The 16173-nt window shown below is 38.6% G+C and overlaps 1 pseudogene; it reads right to left on the bottom strand.

Moving 5' to 3' along the window:
• Positions 1 to 13703: 13703 nt before the first annotated feature.
• Positions 13704 to 15568, bottom strand: LOC113330404 (annotated as a pseudogene).
• Between the last annotated feature and the right edge of the window lie 605 nt (positions 15569 to 16173).

Below are 16173 nucleotides of genomic sequence, written 5' to 3' on the forward strand. Positions count from 1 at the left end.
CGAAAGTGTTGTGTGGTTCGTTTACAATTTACTAAACCTGAAATGAATTATGTGTTTTGATCAAATCATGGGTTTAAGCAAGCATGTCTGATTTTGTGAAAGAAAAATGGGATTAAATATAATGGTTTCAATGTCGTCTTTATGGACTGTTATGTGTTTGTGAGAATGCTTCTTAGAGCCCAAATTCTTTTTTATGATAATTGTGGAATTTACTGTTAACTTATCTCTCTTATCTGCTCATTTTTAAAGTGGATAGCTTGCTTATTTTATGTATATGAGTGTTGGTTTCAAATATTGAGACTTGCTGATTTTGGTAAATGGAAATGAACTCCATATGCACCGACACTTTCTTGTCGTCGAATTCCTTCTTGTCTGTGACCTTTGATAAAAGAGTCAGTAGAGTGTTTTTGTTAGTGAACCATACTCGATTTTGCATGCAAATGAGATTTATGAGGAAAGCTTTTGAGTTCATGTCTTCCGTTAGTTGGAACATAGTTCCATCTTGCGCCGGGTAATGATCCCGATATAGATAAATGAGTAATGATCCCCATGGGAACGTAGCTTCCTAACCATCGATGGCGGCTGTCCGTGCCGAGAAACGATAGGTGGGTGTACGAACCAAGATTTTCGTGTCGTGGACTCAATGTATAGAAATCTAATGAATTGATTTGTCGGAAACTTCATTGGTATTGTGAAATTATTTGTTTGAGTACACCGTTTACTATTCAAAGTTCTATCGTCGTTTCTTTCTGTATAATTTCTTATGTTTTTATGAGATTTCTTCCACATCTCCTTGAGGATGGGAACGTAAGTTTATTGAACCGTCATCTCACCCCAATTGATGATTTTGCAGATTTTATCGAAGGGTGAAGCAAGTGAGAAGTCGTTAGTGTAAGCGTGCATTGCTTCTTATTTCATTTCCATGTATTTTGCTGTCTTCACTTGAGAGGCTTGAATGTTGGAGACTTATAACAAATTTTACTGTCTTGAAGTTAAACTACTGATATTTGAAATGCTTTGTTAAATAACCATTGTATTCTGAAATTTGGAGTCAGAATGAATGTTTAAATACTTGTTTTGTTTTATGACAGTTTACTATACCTTTTTCCCTTGAGCACTGACACCAATTGGCAGGGATTTAGGCCTTAGTTCTTTTTATAGGAAATTTCCATATATATCTTATCTAAAATGGGTTTAAAGGGTTTGGTATTTCGATTTTTCGTTTAGGAGATTTGGCCCTTGAGGTAGAACAATAAAATTCTGAAATCTGTAGGTAGGAAGTTATGTGACCTACTTTGCCTATACTGTTGACCTATCATTTTAACTCGGAATCTGGATTTTCAAAATGGGTTTGAAAGGTGGTTCTTTACTCTTTCTAAATTGGTGTTAAACTATAAATTCCGACTTCTACGAAGTCTGTGGAGCCTCGCCAAGGCAGGATGTCACTGACGTTTTTCGGCAGCATTTCTGCCCAGATTCTGTTGTACATTTTATTTACTTTCTTTTATTTTTTGATTTCGGAATATTAGGACCTGTCAGGTGAATGTAATAACTGTATTGAGACTAATTAGGACCTGGTTATTAAGATGAGAGCTTAAAATGTAAGCTTAGGAAATGAATTAGAGTTCCGAGACCCGACCGTAACACTTAGAAATTTGGGTAAAATCCATGACCCGAATTTTGGGGTGTTACAAGTATAAACATTGAAACTTTGCATATATAAACAAACCATTCATTCAACAACTAGAAATCCAACACTTTTTGTCCAAAATATGAAAACATGTCCCATAAACCTTAAAAAAATATTTGTCCACACCATTAACTTAAACATTTGTCCACCACAACATAAAGAAATAAACTATGGAAAGCATTCATTCACCACCACGACCACGACCACGGCCCCGTTTAGGAACACTACCACTACTACTACCTTCACCACCACGACCGCTACGAGCCCTCTTTTTGTCAGCATTCAGCTTGGCTTGTGCTTCCCTCTTGGATTTTTCTTCCTCTTTACTTCAACATCATCTTGCTTGAACAATTCATGGGCATCCTCACTGTCAATATTGCAAGCATAGTCAATGTGCTTGCTTTGCTCTTCAATCGACAAAGTCTCTCCTCGGTCTTTCGCGCAACACAACACCTTCACAAAGGTCTTCAACTGCTCCTTCTATTTTCAATTAAAAAACAAATAATTAATAGAATGATTCGATAATGTAATCTTAAAATAGTAAGAGAAACTCTAAAATACTTACAAAGAACTTAAGACTTGTTGCTGGGTCTTTCGATGCCATCTTCGTCTTACGAGCCAATTCTTCAGCAGTCATTTCCCTAATCACAGTAGGACGAGCTCAACCCAAGTACCACGCCATGTATCTCTCACTATCTTCATTACCGGTGGTCACCTCGTCCAAAAGACTCACATCGATGTTACGACCACGTCTATCGTCCCAATGTTCTAGAGCTGGCGGTGGAGCGTAAGCGACGTTAATAGTTTTTTGGGACGTGGAGCAGTCATCCTTTAACAAAGTAAAGAACGTCTTTTCTTCATCGAAATGAGGTTCTTCTTGGACGTAACCCAATTGTCGCATTACCCGATGTGGATCGTACATTGAATATCCCGGTGAGCACAACAAGGGTCCGTAGTATGATGCAACTTCATCTCTCCTTTTGGATTAAACCTTGTTTTCTAGCATCTCGATACGGATTAAATATCACCTCCTCCGCAGTCAATTTGTCGATGACGGTTCGGAGTTTGATTAGATTCTGCGACATGTACTTATCCCGAGTACCCTTAAAACTGTACCTTTGCGCTCTTGGCTTATCAACCGCAACAGTCGCATCTACTTTGACATAAGATTTGGTTTTGAACAAAGAAGGGAAGTACTCATATATCCAAACCTATGCAAAAAAAAGTTTAGTAAGAATCTTATCTTACGAGAATTTTGCAAATATAAATGATTTAGACAATAAAATTACCTGGAAGAGACATGTGTTTCCGTTAACTTGCGCAGTGAGTGCCCTAGAACACTTTGTCAATTCATTGTTCAAGAAGGCAACCACCGCAGTTTCCCAAGAATACTCACGCATCTTATCTGAGGGATCCAATAGTTGCAAGTAACTGGCGTCGACCAAACTTCCGGAACTGTCGGGGAAGATACATTTGCCCAGGACGTATAACAAATAAGCTGACACGGTAGCATTGATTCGCACCTGGTTCACCCTTCCTTCCTTATCAAAGATTTTCTTTGTCTCCCATAATGTGTCCCTCAACTTCTTCAGATTAAACTTCTTGGTTAGACGACCATCCTTCTTCTCAAGAATAGACTCCGTCTCACTCTGATTCCAACCGAACAATTTCTGGCTGAATTCGTAAATATCCTTGAAAGAAAACTTATTATTGAATCCCTCACTGACTGCTTTTCCATCAACCTCGAGGCCTAGAATTTGATGAGCATCATCGGGAGTTATCGCCATCTCACCGAATGGGAATAACATTGTATCAGTCTCTCCGTAGAACCTCTCACAGAATGCAGATACGGTAACTCTATCATGCTCAATATTCAAACTCTCCACCGCAGACCACAACCCGGAGTTCTTGACAATCACTTTCACCTCCTCACATTCTAGATCAAGATCCCAAGTCTTAGTCACTGAACACGAAGCTTGGCGCCTCATGAGACGGACGACATGCTTGTGATCCTAAATACCAAAAAAACAAAATGAAAAGAAATACAAACACTTGACGCAAATTTAAGATAGTTACACACTTGAATAAAAAACAAAGACGGATTGAGATTACTTACGGTAGTATTATGGATCGTACATGCCCATGAGTCTTTATATCCAAAAAGAACATTTCCACCATCTCTTAGGGTCCCCCTTGGAAGCTCATTTTTTTTTTCAGTGTAAGCATCAAGTGAGTAGGAGGTATGTGAGAATTAGATGTCTTAGTGACCACCCTCTTCTTCGTTCCGATTTCAGTTAAAGTTGAAGCTTCGGTTTGTCGAACATTAGCTTGACTTTGTTCTCCATCGTCTTCTTCTTCTTCTTCTTCCACTGCCTCTTCAATAATTTCTTCTTCGATTTCCTTATCTTTATATCCATTACCATTATCACCATCATCATCATCACCTCCTCCAACATTAGGCATGTCTTCATCACCATCATCATAATCATTGCTACCTCCTCCAGCAGCCGGAGTTCTTTCATCAACATCATCATCATCACCTCTTCTACCAGATGAAATTGATTGGTCTTGATCTGGAGTATCGTCTGAGTCACTGGGTTCCGATGGTGGTTGAGAATCATTCGGTACACGGATCTTGAGCGTTCCCGGCACAACGTATGCCCCTCGATGTGTTAAAGTTAAGAGTTTATCACCAACACGAGGAGGTCTTGAAGGAGGACTAAGATCTTTCGTAGCTTTCTTCTTTTCCTTTTTCCAACCTGAACAAGAACAATTAAGAAAAAAAAAATTACAGGTCACCAGGGTCCACAAATATAACCAAGCCGGCGGAATAATGGCCGGAAGGGTCGACTAAAACATATATGCCGGCTAAACTATAGCCTCCATGATATCATTCAAATAACCTGCCGACTTATAACAAATATGAACACAGGAGATACAAGGATTTTCCACATTACAGGTCGGCAAGGTCCATTACCCATACATTGCCGGCTGACAAACAGTCGGCATGGTTTTATCCAAATACCATTCCGGTTTTAAAAATTCAAGGCATCAGGAGACACAAAATACTTGAAATACAGCCGACAAGGTAAAAAATTATAACCAATCCGGCTAATAAAAAAACTGCCGCCGGCAGGGTCTGAGGTTGAATAACTTGCCGGCCCTGCAAGTACCAGTTACAGGTATTCAACAGCCGGCATGATCTTCAACCAAAGAGCCTGCCGGCCAAACCCTAACTATGAAAAGCCGGCAAGGTCGATAACATAATACCTTGCCGGCGATAATAACTGAAAATCAAATAATCGATTTTTCTGACCTAATTTGACATGCAAACATCAAATAGAAGTACTAGAGTGAGTTTAAGTAAGCCCTTGCTTTCTTAAGCGCACCATTTCTCGTGTTTCAGCGGCTGCGAATTCTCCTTCTTCGACAGTTTTTTTCTTCACTTTCTTTTGAACCAAACTTGCAATTCCAGGGTTATACTCATTGGGTTTTCGATTAGTGTCTTTCATACGAGTTCCCTTCCGCCGTGGTGGATCCACTGATGAAGATTAATCGGAGTTTTCGAATCGACGATTTCAATGAATTAATCGACGAGTTTTTATTATGGTAGGGGTGATGGAGTCGGTATGGTTGTGGAGGAGAAGAAGAAGAGAAGAAGAGAAGAAAAAGATGAAATGAAAAGATTAAAACTGATTTAGGGTAATAGGTTTTTAAAGGGTAAGGATAATTTTGTAACTTACCTATTAGGAATCCCCCTAAAACCCTTAAAAATAGTCCCTTTAAAATTGAGTATACCCCAGTTAATCTGGGTATACCCAATCAAGCTAGGTTTTTAAAAAGGAGGGAACATATTTTTTATATGGTCCTGAATTGAGAAACAATCTCGTTTGGTACATGATCATAAATTGTATATAGATCTTGTCTTTATCTCATATAAGTTTCATTCTATGCACACCGTTTAGCTTACATCTCAGGTTCTCTCCGTACAGCAGACAATCATTGCGACTTACTAGGTTCAAGTACTTGAATAAAATTCCTAAGAGCCGGTAGTTCTGGATTATCAGTGCAATTCAGTAATTTAGTTGTCCGCGATCAAACTTTCAAAATTTTCCAAATGCCCATCGTGTCATCCTTGTTTGGAAAGAAAATTTGCATACTTTGTATTAAGCTAAAAATCCACAGTCGGTAAGCAAGGCCACCGACTTCTTCTTTTCTAATCGAAATTTTGTTACTATAATAGAATAGTACACTGATTAGTAGTTCAATTTCCAAATACTTTGATGTCTTGATGAGGTTATAAAATGTCACCATTTGTATGCATAGTCAGTGCGTTTCTCCAAGTATGAATTAGTCACTGTCCCTATTTTCTAATTATACCCTGTCTACTTTTCCATGACCTTGAATATTGGAATCCTTTTGAATTTGAACAGGTATGATTTTTGACATTTTCAAAGCATTTGATTACATTATCATATTATTGGTCTATTCAACACAAAAGTAAACAGGGACAGTGACTAGAAGTCTGGAAGCAGGTCGAACTAGGACGCCACACCAGAGTGTTCATATGAAGAATGTCAAGTTAACATACACAGAAGGATCTCGTTAAAAAAAACTCTATATTTTACTAATATTAATTGAATTTTTCTTGTCACCATAAAAGAGTTGGACCAGAGCAACAACCTTTGTTAGTTCTTTAGTTGAAGGTCAATACCACCCTGATATTTGCAGTCGAAGTTTAATATGCCAATGACGCGGTCGCAGTATTCATCAAGTTCAAACATCAATAAATTCTTAAGCGACTCTCCATGAACTCATAATCATTTTTTCATGGTAACCAAAAGCAATGAATCCTAATTTTCTTAGAATCTTCGTATGCCTCTGGTTTTTCACTTCCAAAATCACCTCTTAGTACTAGATTGTGACGGCACTGACAAAACAGGCACTATCCCTGAAAACTTGTGCACCTGCAACGGCAAAAACAAGTCCTGCCAAGGTTTCTTGCTATTCAAATCTCAACCTTCATATAATTCAGTTCTTACCATTTCTAAACTCACACATTCAGACCCGTCAAAACTTGCACACGTCAACAATGTTTCATTGTCTGCGAAGTTTCCCACAAATAAAGAAGTTGTAGTTCCTGTAAACTGCTCTTATTCAGGTAAGTATTATCAGGCCAATTCATCTTTTGTTATCCCTACTTCCCAAGACACCTACTTCTCAATTGCAAACAACACTTATCAGGGGTTATCTAGTTGTGATTCGCTCATAGACGAAAATATTTACAACGTTACAAGCTTGTTACCTGGTTATGAATTGCGAGTGCCTCTTAGATGCGCTTGCCCAACAAGTAATCAAATTCTCAATGGCACCAAGTATCTGTTAACTTACTCTGTCTATTGGGATGATACCGTTCCTAAACTTAGTGACAGATTTAATGTAAGCATCAAGAGCATACCATGATATATTGAATTAAGGTAAAAGGTACAAACGAATTATACATGTGCCTGGTCTTATATACAAGAACCAGAGATAAAACAGGAAGGAAATAACTTGGTGTACAAGCCAAGTAATGTACAAATATAACAGATATGCTAGAATAACAAATATGGTACATCTGCATAACAGATTATGCATACTGCATAACAGATATGGTACATCTGCATAACAGATTATGCATCTGCATAATATCTCGTAATACCCCCCCTCAAACTCAACATGGGATAGAACCAACCCCATTGTACTGTGACAATGGGGTTGAAACTTTGCTCAACGTTATAAGTTAGAACAGGATATTCGATCTATGAAACAACAGATGGAACAATCTGTCTCAGATTTTCACTCTGAGATGTCAATCATATGGAACCAGTTAGCACTAATGGAACCGAACTGGACAGCTGATATAGAGTTATGGCAAAATTACAGAGAAGAGTCTCGATTAGTTCAGCTCTTAATGGCATTAAGAGATGACTTTGAGATTGTGAGAGCCTCAATCCTCCATCGATCACCTCTTCCGTCTGTCGAAGCCGCATTGTCAGAACTCATCACTGAAGAAACTCGGAAAAGAATCAAACCAGACATACCAGCAGTGTTTGCAGTCAATTCACGTGCAAACTTTAACACTCATCTCAACTCTCAGAAAACTCATCGTGATTTCTCACAAATCCAGTGCTACAACTGTAAGAAACCAGGCCACCTAGCCAAGAACTGCACCGTGCCATCAGTGCAAAGTGGATCACAAAGCTCAAACACACAAACAATCCAACAAGGATCAATCTTCCCAATCCAGTGCAACTACTGCAAGGAACCAGGGAATACAGTAGGAAACTGTACATCCCCTACTTCCAGAAATATGAGAGAACGAAGAAAGTTTAATGGAACTGGATACACATCTGCATCATCCAGTTATGCAGCTGCATCACCATCCAGTTATGCAGCTGCATCACCATCCAGTTATGCAGCTGCATCCACACCAAACAATCTAGCTGACATACAAGAGATGCTCAAACAAGCACTCTCAATGGGTAACAATAACTCTACAACAGCATCTGCACTATCTACTTCCACAAGTAGCTTTTCAAATGGTTGGTTTCTTGACTCAGGTGCCTCTAACCATATGAATTTTGATTCTAGCATATTTGAGCAGAAAAGTCCTATTACTATACCTACAATCCAAACTGCAGATGGATCTGAACTAGCTGCCAGTCATATTGGTCAGATTAAAATCTCTGACAAGATACATATATCTGATGTGTTGCTTGTTCCAAAAATAAGAATGAACCTTATATCAATTGGACAATTATCTAATCAGGGATTTAACATTCACTTCTTCTATTCTGGCTGTGTGATACAGGATCCCAAGACAGAGAAGCTTGTTGGGATAGGCCGTAGAGTAAGAAGATTGTATCTTCTCGAAAGACTGATTTCTCCTAGGCTGTCAAAGAGTGAGCTTGCCGCAACTGCAAATTCCTTTTCTCAGTCTGTGTCTCCTTTTATGTCATGGCATTCTAAGTTAGGACATGTGTCCTTCTCTCGTCTCACTCATATGATAAATAGTGGATCGTTAGGAACTATTCAGGTTGATAAAGAACCTTATTGCATCTCATGCAAATTAGGAAAACAAACTGCTCTTCCTTTCAGTAATAGTATAACTCATTCTGTCAAACCTTTTGATCTCATCCACTCAGATGTATGGGGAAAATCTCCTATTATCTCTAAGGGAGGAGCACTATATTATGTTACTTTCATTGATGATTTCTCCCGTTTTACCTGGATATATCTTTTCAGTTCTAGATCATATTTTTAAAAAAATTACACAACCTTTTCTAGAATGATCAAGACCCAATTTGGAAAAACCATCAAAACATTCAGAGCTGATCAAGGGGGAGAGTATATATCATCTCCTTTCAGAGAATTCCTTGCAATAGAAGGTACCCTTCTCCAATTATCCTGCACTGAAACTCCACAACAAAATGGTGTTGCAGAGAGAAAACACCGCCATATCATAGAGACAGCTAGAACACAACTCTTGTCAGCGTCAGTCCCTTCTACCTTTTGGGGTGAATCAGTCCTGACTGCAGTCTACAACATAAACCGTATTCCGTCCATAGTTACAGAAGGAATGTCTCCATATGAACGGTTATACAACAAGAAACCAGATTACTCTGAGCTTCGTGTTTTTGGGTCAACCTGCTTCGTTCTTCTCACTGAGAGAGAAAGAACCAAACTTAGCAAAAAGACTGCTATATGTGTATTCCTAGGCTATGGCATAGAACAAAAAGGTTATCGATGCTATGATCCAGAGAGTCAAAGATTACGTGTTTCCAGGCATGTTACATTCTGGGAGAATATACCCTTTTGGTCTCTTCCCACTAGTAAATCTCCCAACCTAGAACAATTCTCTTATCTAGATCCTTTTGAGGATATGCCTCAGTCCAATTCTCCATCAACATCCATTCAGCTTCCCTCCACAGATGTTACTCTTCTTGAATCTAGTGAAGCAATACAAGAGCACTCTATGGTTAGTCCTGACGCAACTTCTCCAGAAGGGGATCCTATATCTGACAATGTTACTTTACCAACAAGAAATCATCGACCACCAGTCAGGTTTGCAGACTATCATTGCTTATTATCATCGATTTTATCTGTGCATGCACCAACTTCTTACAGGGAAGCATCTGTACTACCAGTCTGGCAACACTCTATGGATGAAGAATTAGTTGCCCACAAAGAAGCTCATACTTGGGATATGGTTGTACTACCTCCAGGAAAGTCTGTAACTGGAAGTAAATGGGTATATAAAGTTAAAACTAACTCATACGGCAAGATAGTTAGATACAAATCCCGTCTAGTTTCTCAAGGATACACTCAGAAGTATGGTATAGACTATGAAGAAACATTTTCCCCTGTTGCCCGTATGACTACAGTTCGTACTCTTCTTGCTGTTGTTGTTGCTCGAAAATGGAATCTACATCAAATGGATGTGAAAAATGCCTTTCTTCATGGAGATCTTCAAGAAGAAGTGTATATGCAACCTCCACCTGGAATGTCTTACTCACCTAATCAAGTATGTAGGCTCCGTAAACCTCTCTATGGACTCAAACAAGCACCTCGTGCTTGGTTTGAAAAGTTTTCCAATGCTGTTCTACGATTTGGGTTCACTCAAAGTGCATATGATTCATCCATGTTTACGCGTTCAACAACAAGGGGTATGGTTATTCTACTTCTCTACGTAGATGATATGGTTATTACAGGTGATGACATGAAAGGCATTGATGCTCTTAAAACACATCTTAGTTCATGTTTTGAAATGAAGGATCTTGGCTTCTTACGTTACTTTCTTGGTTTAGAAATTGATCACTCATCTGATGATTGTTTCATCTCTCAAGTAAAATATGAATCAGACATTCTTCAACGTGCAGGATTAACGGATAATAAAACTGCAGCCACACCTCTTGAATTGAACAGCAAGCTTAGTCCTTCTGATGGAAAACTTCTTTCTAATCCTACCTTGTACCGTCAGCTTGTGGGAAGTCTAAACTACTTAACTATTACTCGATCAGACATCAGTCATGCAGTGCATATAGTTAGTCAGTTCATGGAAGCTCCGCGATCCACTCACTATGCAGCTGTACTCAGAATCTTACGTTATATCAAAGGGACATTGTATCAAGGAGTTACGTTTTCATCCACTTCTGATCTCTGCCTTCGTGCATATTCAGATTCAGATTGGGAAGGAGATATTACAGACAGACGCTCAACTACAGGCTATTGCATATTTTTAGGCAGTTCATCAATATCTTGGCGCAGCAAGAAGCAAAACGTAGTTTCCCGCTCTAGTGCTGAAGCAGAGTATAGAGCTCTTGCACACTCAACCTCAGAAATTGTTTGGCTTCGATGCCTTCTAGAAGATATGGGAGTTACTCTGTCAGAACCAACCCCATTGTACTGTGACAACAAGGCTGCTATTCACATTGCTCATAATGATGTTTTCCATGAACGTACAAAGCACATTGAAATTGACTGTCATTTTGTACGTCATCAGTACAAGAAACGGATCATCAACTTATCCTTTGTTTCTTCTGAGCTGCAACCTGCTGATCTTTTTACTAAGGCGCTGTCTTCTGCACGCCTTAAGCTCTTAATTTCCAAACTCAACATGTGCTCTATCCCATGTTGAGTTTAGGGGGGGTATTACGAGATATTATGCAGATGCATAATCTGTTAAGCAGATGTACCATATCTGTTATGCAGTATGCATAATCTGTTATGCAGATGTACCATATTTGTTATTCTAGCATATCTGTTATATTTGTACATTACTTGGCTTGTACACCAAGTTATTTCCTTCCATTTGTTGTTTCATAGATCGAATATCCTGTTCTAACTTATAACGTTGAGCAAAGTTTATCTGTGTATACCTTTTTGAGAGAAACTTCCATGCATCTTTGGCAGTCTCAAAGCTTGTAAGTTGCATGCTTATAGATGTTACTACTGTGTTGCTTATCCAGGTTAATATTTTGTGATTATTGATCTCCCAGCTCTCTGCAGTTTCTTCTCCTGTATCTTTTCCTTTGTCAGTGATAACGACTCCGTTTGCAGGCTTCTTAGCTTTGCCGTCAATATATTTCCACATGGCTTTTCCCTTGAGGAAACTTCTCATTAAGAAAGACCAATGATTGTAGTTTGTTCCATCAAACTTCACAGTAATGGGTTGATAATCTTCACGTGACATGTTGGGCTGTGATGAAGAAGATATGACACTAGGGTTTTGAGTTTTATGATTCTGATACTGGTTACTGGTTATCGTTTGTTTGTTGCAGCGGAAACACGGTTTGATTTAGATCTTGACTCGCTCTGATACCATGACAGAATTTCTCATGATATATTGAATTAAGGTAAAAGGTACAAACGAATTATACATGTGCCTGGTCTTATATACAAGAACCAGAGATAAAACAGGAAGAAAATAACTTGGTGTACAAGCCAAGTAATGTACAAATATAACAGATATGCTAGAATAACAAATATGGTACATCTGCATAACAGATTATGCATACTGCATAACAGATATGGTACATCTGCATAACAGATTATGCATACTGCATAATATCTCGTAATACATACTAGTCGCGAATGGGTACTCTGAACGTGAACAAGATCCTACTCTTTTTCCTTTCACAACAATTTTGATTCCCTTTTCAGCTGAACCAGTCAGCATCAAAACCAAGATTCAAACTCTACAAATGCAGTCTCCTAATCGATATGTTCTTAACGAAAATACTAAAGGGAAGTCCAAGAGAGGATTTTACTTATGTATGGGAGTTCTGGCAGCTTCCACTGTTCTGGTAATCTCCTGTATTGCTGTAATTGTTGCGTGTTTGTATCACAAGAAAAAGAAAGATAGTCAGACAGCAAAATGGGTTTTACCAAAAAAAGTAGTAGATGGAATAGCTGATATGGACCAAGCGTTCAGAATTTTTTAACTTGATGAATTGAAGATGGCTACAAACAATTTCAGTGTGGAATTCAGATTGAAAGGCTCGGTTTATCGTGGGATTTTAGCTGGGGAAGAAGTAGCCATTAAGAAGATGAATACTAATGTATCCAAGGAGGTCAATATACTGCACAAGATGAATCACTTTAATCTCATTAGACTTCATGGTATATGTGAAGATGAAGGATATTTCTACTTAGTTTAAAAGTTCATGGAAAATGGTTGTTTAAAAGACTGGCTTCGCAATGAGAAATTTTCTTTCACCCAAAGTTGGTCTCAGAGGATTCAAATTGCTTTGGACATTGCAAAAGGTCTCCAGTATTTCCATAACTTTACGAACCCTGCTTGTGTGCATAAAGATATAAATAGCAGAAACATTTTACTCGATAGGAATGCAAGGGCTAAGATTGCAAATTTTGGTCTAGCAAGATCAACAGAGAGAGGGGAGAACGGGTTTGCTTCTATGAAGTTAGTGGGTACGAGAGGTTACATGCCACCTGAGTATTTGGATTTTGGTTCCCTAACAACAAAGATGGATGTTTATGCTTTTGGAATTGTGATGTTAGAGCTCATTACTGGGAAGGATGTAATTCTGATGCATGATGGTCGGAGAACAGAATATCTGTCAACTGCAATAATCTCTGTGATGGCCGGAGAAGATATTGAAACGAAGCTCGGGGACTTCATCGATTCAAATCTCAGAGGAAACTATGGGTTGGAGCTTGCACTGGCTATAACCAGACTGAGTCTGTCCTGCTTGATTCGAGATCCAACCAGCAGACCAAGCATGAATGAAGTAGTCTCAGCGCTGGTAAATATTCAGATGGGTTCAATGAAATTTCTTTTGAGTAACTAAATCTAGAGAAAACTAGAGTCACTGTAAATATGTTTTCTGAATGTTAGGATTGAAGAAGGCAGATTATCAACTAATTGGTTTGTATTGAATTCACACTATAAACAACAGACCTTGTATTCTATTCACATGGAAACATGAAATGAAAGTTCTGCTTGGACTGTTCTAAATACATCATAATCAACGCGCTGCTAATGGACTTATGATTTGAATAGACTCTTGTGCTTCTAAACCACCTATCCAAGACGTGTCTAAGGCCTCAGAAGATTGTTGATTTAGAACAGAAAGATTATAAACCATTTCTGCCATGTTTGGCCTCGACGAGGATTTCTCCCCCGTGCACACTCTTGCCATGGTTGCCAAGCTCATTGCACTGTCAATTGAAAATGAGTTCTTCAGGTTTGGGTCCATCCATCTCCTCAGCCGTTCTTCTCTTCTCTCTTCGACTTCAAGAATCACTCTAATTTCTTTCCACAACATCACCATGTCACCACCTTTTTTTGCTTCCGTAGCTCTCTTTCCTGACAGTAATTCTAACAAGACAACCCCAAACGCGAAAACGTCGGCTTTGAGCATGGAAGAGTCTGTAAGTGGTTTGTCCCTAGAAAAATTTGCAATCTTCGCCTTCAACTTGGAATCGAGAAGTATGTTTGCCGTTCTGATGTCCATGTGAACAATTCTTGGTTGAGTGTGTTCATGCAAGTATTGAAGACCACTGGCAACATCCAACGCTATGCTCAACCTTTGATCCCATGTTAGGAAGTTTATTGAACTTGACGAGCATGACACCTTAGGGGTCAGCCATTTATCCAAGGACCCATTTTCGGCAAATTCATAAACCAAGAAGTAGTATTTATCTGTATCAATGGAAATACCCATAAATTTCACCAGATTTGCATGGTTTACTTTCTGGAGTAACCTCAGCTCATTTGTAATGTCGTGTTTTGCCTTCTTCACAGCAACCACATTCCCTTGTATAGTACCCCGGTAATTCGAGCCACCTATCCTGCAGTGTTCATCAAAATTCATGGTTGCTTCCATTATAACTTCCTTCTCATACATGACAGCCTTGCCTAAATAGCCAGAAACCCCCGGCAACAGCTTATCCACAGCCTTGGGTCCTGAATTCGCCTTAGTTACTATAGAGTCATCAGTGTCCAAACCCGTATCCTCCGGATCCAACGTCTTTCTTCTGTGACTTCGCAAAGAAATTAATATCAATAAGCATACTAAAACGAAAATGAGAGCTCCCATTAAAGTAATTGCGACAATTGGAGGATGGCTTGATTTCTTTGTCACAGGTGGAGGTGAGTAAGATGGTTGACGGAGAGCAGGTAATTGCTTTACCGGAATAAACACAGGCAACCCAAGCGCAGCACTGAAATTCTTGTAGTTATTTGCAGCAGCAATATCATCAACTGATGAATTTAGCATTGAGCTTACTAGCGCCATATTGTCATCAGGTTGCCATATGTAAGTTAAAATTTTTTTTATGCCCTTTGTCCAGCTGAGACTTTGTTAAGCATTTACAAAAAATTGGAATAACTACTTCTACACCAATCTTTAAAGAATTTGGATTTAATGTAGGGTTGAAATCTATTGCAGTGTGCCAGTTGGTAAGATTCGCAAATGATTGAATTGAAAGTACATAATAACTATCTCCTGGTTTAATTTGATAAGTGATATTGGCGGAGAAATTGCTTCGGGTGCAACCACATGAAACAGGCACTAGTACGAGCTGATTGGGAATAAGTTGCACATCTTCCGAACTCGAATTACTAGCTTTCTTAAGTGATAAACGACTAACCTCAAAAAGATCCGATATTGATCCAAGATTCAAGAAGTCCGGTGATTGTGCACGATAGACAGCGTAAGTCTTGCATGAGCTTGTTGAATTCGATGAACATGTAAAATCCGTACCCGTTTGTGCTGCTATATGAGATATAATCAGGAGAAAACACAGAATTTGGAGAGTATGATGTAAAGGGAGAAATGTCATTTTGATAATGTTGGTTTTTCTGTAATTCATTTCGACTTGATGAGAAATTTAACTAGTATTGTTGGTATTGAGCTCTCAATGTTGAATAAAATAGGTTCTTGATTTTTATAAGCACCAAATGAGAATTTAATTTTCTTGGCTTAACGTTAATGAGAAAGATTCTTTTTGTTTTCTTCTGTTAACTAGTTAAAGCTGCCATCAATATAGGTTCAATAGTAAATAGTTGACTGACTATATCAGCATGATTAGCTGTGGATCATTACTCTTAAATTGACAAGAACCAAGTGTGTTAATCGTTCATATTGTCATCTAATCGTTGATGATTAGACAAGGTTTAATAAACGAGCCGTGCCAGCGCCAACGGCAGTGACCGTTAATAACAGATTAGGGCATTGAATGCATTTAAGGAAAAAAAAATGCTTTCTTTTATGTTTTTTCTACAAATAATCGCAGTTGTAACCGTAAAATCTATAATATAACATAAAATGATTTGTTTGGTGTAACCAAACATTTTGGTTCAACGATGAAATGACGAAACTGATCCTCCGTGTTTTCTCTATTGCCTGAAACTGACGTAAATGATAGTAAACTATGGGGTAAAATAGATATATGTTGCCCCTCCGTGTTTTCTGTTC

The sequence above is a fragment of the Papaver somniferum genome, unplaced genomic scaffold (assembly GCF_003573695.1).
Source record: "Papaver somniferum cultivar HN1 unplaced genomic scaffold, ASM357369v1 unplaced-scaffold_118, whole genome shotgun sequence".
Taxonomy (NCBI): Eukaryota; Viridiplantae; Streptophyta; class Magnoliopsida; order Ranunculales; family Papaveraceae; genus Papaver; species Papaver somniferum.